Genomic DNA, 7,535 nt, shown 5'->3' on the forward strand with positions numbered 1-7,535 from the left:
TAGCAATACAATATCCTGAAGGTACCGGAAGCCCTCAAGCTTATCTTTTCTAGAGGTATAAAACCACAAAGCATAAACCCTTAGATGCAATGTTAGTAATAAAAAATAAAGAATAGTTTAAATACTTATTTCAAGTTTTATGAAATTGTGAGGTCTCATAAACAAAATATAAACCAGCGAATCTGTTATTACAAGAAGAAAATAGACCTTGAGAAAATATAGGTATTTTTTTGCATTTAAATCACGTAATTTCGATCTGTATGTGCCACATATACATATCCCCAAACAAGGTCATCCATAAAACCTCGGAAGGTCTGAACAATGAGAGAAAATTAGATGTCTTCATTGAGATTTCATAAGTGTTAAGAACTAATAGCAACATATAGGTCATCCAAAAAAATCCATAAGGTCGAATATCTCACCATAAACCTCTAAAATAAAAAATTTAACATGCAATAAAACTTACATTAAATACTATACCCATAGTTGTCTCATCGGTCATCTAAGTAGGAAAAAAAGCATGCAAAAGAACTAAAAATAAAATTGAGATTCAAAATGTACACCATCACATAAACCATCAAAATAACAAATAATAAATATTTTCAAAACACAATGCAAATACAGTAACGATAAAAAAATACACAATCACTTCATTCAACAACATGTCCTCATCAATTTCTAGAGTATCCTCTAAAATTCTTATAATTCGTTAATAGAAGTCGCATGTGATCCGCTGGGCTCATGGCTCATTGGTGCATGGAAGCCACTAATTGGGAGATATGAATTCTAATGAAAGCAACATCACCTTTTTTTTTTCTTTTTTTCTGCCCTTAGACGTTTAGATCGACTACTAGATCCTACTTCATTTAAGATGGGGTTGGACCCCTCATTGGACTGAGCAGATTGCTCCGCTTCTAAATGCTCAACTCTGCCTTCATGCTCTGTTTCGCTTGGTGCCCATGCTTGATCATCAGTGGCCACCACTCTACCGAACATATTATCCAACTTATGTTCAAGCTCAATTTTAATGCCACAAAACTTAATTTTTTTACGCAGCTGACATGACCTACAAATCAATTAAAACTTAAACTAGTATATGAAACTTAAAAAAAAAAACTAAACGAGTTTATGTTTCAAATATTCTCACATCCAATCTCTCGATCCATCGTTCTTCAGAAACATCGATGGCTCGCTTTACAGGATCTTAACCTAAGCCCATTGATTCTCACTTTAGTTCTTTTCTTATTCCAGTTCTTTTTCAACCATTCCCATTAGTTTTTAAATTGAATTCTATCTTATTCTCTTCCCGTCCTTTCTTTAAATTTTTTTATTGTATTATGTCAACCTTCCTTTTTAAAATAGTTGATAGACCTATTTCTCCATTCGACCTCTTTAACAGAGAGATCATAGAACATTAATGTCATCTCTTTATCTAACGTAGCAGACAAATTGCTTTCTTTTATCTTACGACAACTAGAATGCTAAGAACTAAGCAACATAAATTTATGGGTGATACAAAAAAAAAGGAACTTCTAAAATCTATCAAAATATCATGGCCACCATAGATTAACCATCTACCACAACCATATCATCTATAACAATACACAACCATGACCACATCATCAACGCTAAGACATCAACACCAATACACTATTATTGCCTCAACACCAACACTATCATCACCATAGCACTGCCTCATCACCATAACATCACCACTACCAAATCATCAACACCTCACCGTCACTACACCACCAATAGCACTACCACATCACAACAACCGCCACAACATCACAACCACCATCAACACCACGAGCACAAAAAACCCATTACTTCCACCTCCACACAACATCAATACCACGCCATCACGACCACACCAACACCACCATAACATTATAATCACCATATTTTGGGCAACCACCAACTACTACCATAACAGCATAACCACTATTTCAGGTAACCACAAAATCACAACACAATCACCATATATGGGGCAAACACCAACATAAACACAAAATTCAACATTTTGGGAAACCACCATAAAATCACTACTACCATCAACCAGAGCATGAGTTTCACAGTATAATATAGAGCACCACAAAGCCACAATACCCATAGCCACTATTTTAGGCAACCACAAATATCACAACACAATCACCATAAACAATCAACCAAATAGAGCACAGAGAATAAAAAAAAAATTGCAAAATCAAACATCACAGCACAACCACCATAAAATATCAATCGAGCAGAGCACAAATAACCCGAACCATCAACTGCATAGAGCACAGAGAACCCTAAAAAATCACCAAATCAAAATTCTCATACTTAGAACTTCATACTTCAAATAAGAAAGCTGAAAACTGCAAAGAGAAAGCCACAAATTCCAAAATTGTTTCAAAGTGCATAGATAATAGTAGAGGAAATCATGGTACGAAGGAGAGTAGAGGAACCAAACGAAGCCCGAGATCGAAGGGAAGAGGAAGCGTACAAGAAAGACAAACTCTAGCCAGCGGAGCCAAAGATCGGAGATCGCAGGGGGGGGGGATATAATCAAGTTCGATATCATCATAATTTTCAGTCCTTAAGACAAACGAAGGATGCCTTTCTTTTGGCAACCACAAATCTTATATTGTTTATTTCAAGTTTTTATTATCGGAGAAAATATTATTTGTACCACGGCACCTGGCAGGGTGCTATTCATGTCATGATGCACCCATATTTTCTCCATATTGGCAAACTTGTTAAATGGTTATAAAAATACTTTTAATATTAAATTATTTTTTTTAATTTATTAAGTAGCTGGTAAGATTTCGCCGTCTGGAAGATTATGCCTGCTCTAATGATGATTATTTAATAAGATATTGTCATACTGGGTGTTTAGTGATTATTATAATCAATATTAATTATTATTAATAACAATCAATTAAATAAACTTGCATAACTACTTCAATCAATTACGCCATTAGCATCATTAAATTTATAAAAAAAATAATATAAATATAATCATATTTTCAAATATTTAATGAAAAAATTAATAATAGAAAAACTCATATATTAATTGATTCAGCAGAAGAACAACAGCCGCTCTGCTGCTTCAGAGCCGCCAGAGCGGTAATACATTTTCGCCATCATAACAAATCAAACCAACGAATCTCGCAAAGACGTGAACCTAGAAATCTTTCAGAAGCGCGCGCACCTGCTCCAGTGTGACGAAGAGGACGACGGTGAAGGGCCCCTGACGAGAAACAGTAGGAATAAACCCTTTATAAAGCGCCATAGGTCCCTCCGCCCTCACCGTCTTCAACGCACAATCGAGCGCTCCAGCGTACGGCGGCGGCGCCCCCTTCTCAACCTTCATATTCATCACCCTCGTCTTCACCACATCCACCGGATTCGAAGCCACCTAGCCCCCCCCTGCCACTAATCCGGCGGCGAAGCTCGCCGCCACGTGTGTCGGTAACCCATCCGGCATCAACCCTTTCCCCAATATAACCTCCTTGGCCTGATCGTATGTAGCAAGCTGAGACGCCGTAACAATCATGGCCCGATTCACCGTCAGCGATGATCCCCTCCAGAGGGATCCGACCCCCTCCCGCCTCACCGGAACCCGCCCCCCCCCCGCCTCACCATCTGCCCTAACGCATCGCCTACGCCTCTGTAGTTCCGGCGTTCAGCCAGAGGAAGACGGCCGTCCGCCTGCATCCGCACCATCGCAACGTCTGCTGGATTTCCAACAGCGGCGCCTACAGCACCGGCGATCAAACCCGCAGTAATCTTTTTGTACAGCGGAAACGCCGGCGCGCCCCCGGGAGTGGAAGTGGGGGAGGACCATTTGTTCTTAAGGATATCGTAAATACCCATGCGAGTGGTGGAGTAGAGCGTTTGTCGGAGTACCGTAGCCGAAACTCCAGAGAAAAGAGCAGCCGGGCCTTCAGCGATAAGGATCTGCCGACCGACGGCAATGGGGCCGGGGCGGCGCGGCGGCATAATCGAAGTGTGAGGGATCGCAACAGACGTGGAACCATTGAAGGCGAGGGCCGGCCGGAGAGCTTGAACCGGTGCCGCCGATTCGCCCTGCAGCTGCATCCGTACCTTGATTAGATCTAGGGGGTGGGTGGAGCATCCGGCGACAATGGATGCGATCCCACCTTCTGCAAAAGCCTTGTAACCCATTTTCTCAAATTCGAAAAAAGAGGGATCGAGAAATAGGTAGAAATTAGGGGTTTCGCTAAGAGCTAAAGAAACGATGAGATTCTACTACCAATCGGAGCCAGAGATCATCTCACTGGAAACCAGGAGATGAGAATGGAGGCCGAAAGCTATAGAAGAGGAATGTGGAACGCTTGCTCTGTGAGACATGTAAGGCTCGGATTCGAGTGAGGAAGAAGCAGGGAGGAGGGGAGTATTTATAGCGCTGATGAGAGGAAGGCAGGGGAGGGCTTCTTCTGGTGAGGGTCGAGTTTTTATTTTTATTTTTTAAAAAAATAAAATAAAATAAACACGGTTTTGGTTCGGTTGGACCGGAGGCGGACCGTTTGAACCCGAATTTGGTCAGATTGGTGGTGGTGAAAAATATGAGCCGTTAAGATTCCGTGGAAATGTAAGGGGATGTAGATCGGATGGTCAGTAGCAGCCCAGGTTGGTTGGATTGAGCGCGTGTCCTGAACGCCAGCCGCGGCTTCCGCTACACTGCCTCAACAGAGCAGAATATGGCACGTGTGACACATTAAAATAAAGCGGCATGTACATACATACGCAACATACCTACTTATTCGTATTGTTGCCAACTATAAAATTATTAATGGAAGAATAAATTTTCAAGACTTGGCTTAATATAATTTATCAGCCTAGAAAGAGAAAAGTGCAAGTGAATCTAATTTTAAGGCAGTAATTGGACAGAGCGGAATGAGATTCAAGAGATTTCGTGGAGCACGAGAATTCTTCCTTGGGTGTACGAGAAAGAGTCTGTATATCAATAACATGATGCATATATGAATTTCCAAAATATGATGAGTTTTAATTTATTGATTTTGAGCCTAGCTTTAGGGTTCGGTATTGGGTGCTTTTAGTGTTTCTAATTCTAATTGTGGTGTCTCTAATCTTAATTTCTAGAAAAAGTAAATCCTATAAGTGGTTTAGAGGTTGAACAAGTCGAAGAAACTTCCCCTGGATTGGTCCTATGTAAATCAGATATTTCTAGGTGATCCAAATGGAATTGAAGATTAGCAGCAACCATTTTCTTTAGTCCCTCATGGTTGTCATAAGAAAACTGATGTTTCATATTATAGTTAGACTAATTGTCATGCATTGCATATTTTTATAAATGATTGCGCCATCCTAATAACAATATTTCTATTCTTTTAGAGTAGTTTAGTTTAACATAATTGTTTTCTCTAGCCAATTTCTCTAATATTACATACAACTTGTTTTTAACTTCCTAAGTGATTAATTTAGGAGTAAAATAAGCACAGAAGATTAAATTATCAATTTGACTACAAATTACACACAATGTCATCGTAGTATCAATCTTAAATTCAAATTGTATAGTCACATAACAAGGATGATTCTGTCTTGCATAAAATCCATTTTGTAGGAGAAAAAAATTTAAGTGGTATGCATAATAGACGAACAAAACACAAATTTCACTGTAATTTTGAAAGTAATAAAGTTAGAATGTTCTCACTGAAACTTTTCAACAAATTACATGAAGTTGCAATGATTTCCACCCACTTTAAGTACAAAGCACACATTTACACTTGTTCTCTCTCGAGAGAACCCTCATAATCTCTCGCACTCTTCTAAGATTTCTCCAATAAAGAGTTTTTTGGCGGTTGCAGTAGTTCTCTGATGACTCGCTTCTGATATGTCTTCTTTCCTTTGTGTCACTCTAAATGTCAAGCACTTGGCTAAGAAAGAAATGTGGAAGAGCAAATACCTCATCTCTTCAAATTAAATTAAGCTTTTCGTAGCAATGGACCATAACTGTCCAAACTACCAAATCGATTTGACTCGAGTCGGAGTTCTTTAATACATTGTCGGAGTGTTGGTTTCTCTGCATCACTTTGCACCCTTGGTTGGAGGGGCGCCTAGGCAACCCAAAGCCGTCGCTCAGTGTTAGGCTTCTATGCGTTTGATATTCAGCCCCTTAGTGTCAACTACTCTATGGGAGGCATGGAGAAAGCATGCATGCACCATATTTTGAAGCTTAATCACATATTAATAATCATCTTAAATAACTTATATGAAGCTTGAATAACATAAATGAATATTTAATCTTAAATTTAGTTATATATTCAATTAAAAAATATTAATTATATTATTTTCTCGTTGAATACAAAGATTCTAACCTGAGTTAGAAAAGTTATTGATCCTTTGAAGTTCAAAAAAGAAGTTAAATTAATTTTTAATCCAAGCTTTGATATGTTGATAATTTTGCACTTGTTATTACTTGTATTGTTGCATTTTATATAATAATATTGCACTTTAAGGAAGATTTTATGTAGGTTTTACAAGTTGTAGTAGGAAAGGGGATGAATGAGAATCAAAATGGATTGAATTGAAGAAAAAAGAGTAAATTTGGTCACTGGCGCCTAGGGGCCAATCCCTTCCCAAATGGAGCAAATTTTCGAGAGAACAAAAAGGTCGTGCTACTCCATAGGTGCCAGTTTTGACATATAAAGACTTAATAGAGTGGCGCCTAGGCGCCAGAAGTAGTTTTTTAGAAGTTATGACGGGCAGATGTGACTTTTGGTGGGTGAGACTTATTTTAATCAAAAGAGACAGGGGGTAACTTCAATTTTTGGCATTAGAGAGTCGGGAACCAGAAGGGAAAAGTCAAGAAAAGTTCAATCAAGTGGAGAGAAGTGAGAATTGAGCGACTTTGTGAGATTGTGTTCTTGTATCTTCAATCTTTTCAAGAGTAGTTCTGAAATTCTTATTTTGTGCTTTTGGATTTATCTTTGTAAAACTTTTGTACTTTAATTCTTCTTTTAATCAAATGATTTGGTTTGTTTGTTAAAGCATGCTTTGTGAGTAATTGCTCTTTTTTCCTTGGGATGGAGATATAGGATAACTGGTTGTGAGAGTTTCTTTATGTGATTATTGTGGATGGAGATTAACGTTTTGTGCTTCATGAACATTTCGTTTTGGTCATGTGATTTGTTAAAATCTCTTGTGAATTACGAGACTAAGTTAATCACATTAGCCTGAAGGAATAGGGATATATCCTTTAGGATAATGCAAACTTTGGGGAGAATGTTATGCTTGGGTTAAAGATTAGAATTAGGGAACTAATCTACATCTTAACCTAACTGTTGTGAGATATGTACTTCTTGGCATAGAAATAAGAGGCAAAGAACACAAGCAAACACAGATCGTTTACGTGGTTCGATCCAACTGGATCTACGTCCATGGGAGGGAATCAATCAAATAGTTCACTCAAATAGTTCACTAAGGCAAAAAACTAAGGCAAAAAAAATGAAGAATACATAGCTTATACATAGAGATGAGCCCTCATCTTTCTTCTATGGCCTTCA

The 7,535-nt window shown here is 38.4% G+C and overlaps 1 pseudogene; it reads right to left on the minus strand.

The window, feature by feature from the left end:
• Nucleotides 1-3,031: 3,031 nt before the first annotated feature.
• LOC110025071 lies at nucleotides 3,032-4,388 on the minus strand (annotated as a pseudogene).
• Nucleotides 4,389-7,535: the final 3,147 nt, after the last annotated feature.

Source organism: Phalaenopsis equestris, unplaced genomic scaffold, assembly GCF_001263595.1.
Source record: "Phalaenopsis equestris unplaced genomic scaffold, ASM126359v1 Scaffold000287, whole genome shotgun sequence".
Lineage (NCBI taxonomy): Eukaryota > Viridiplantae > Streptophyta > Magnoliopsida > Asparagales > Orchidaceae > Phalaenopsis > Phalaenopsis equestris.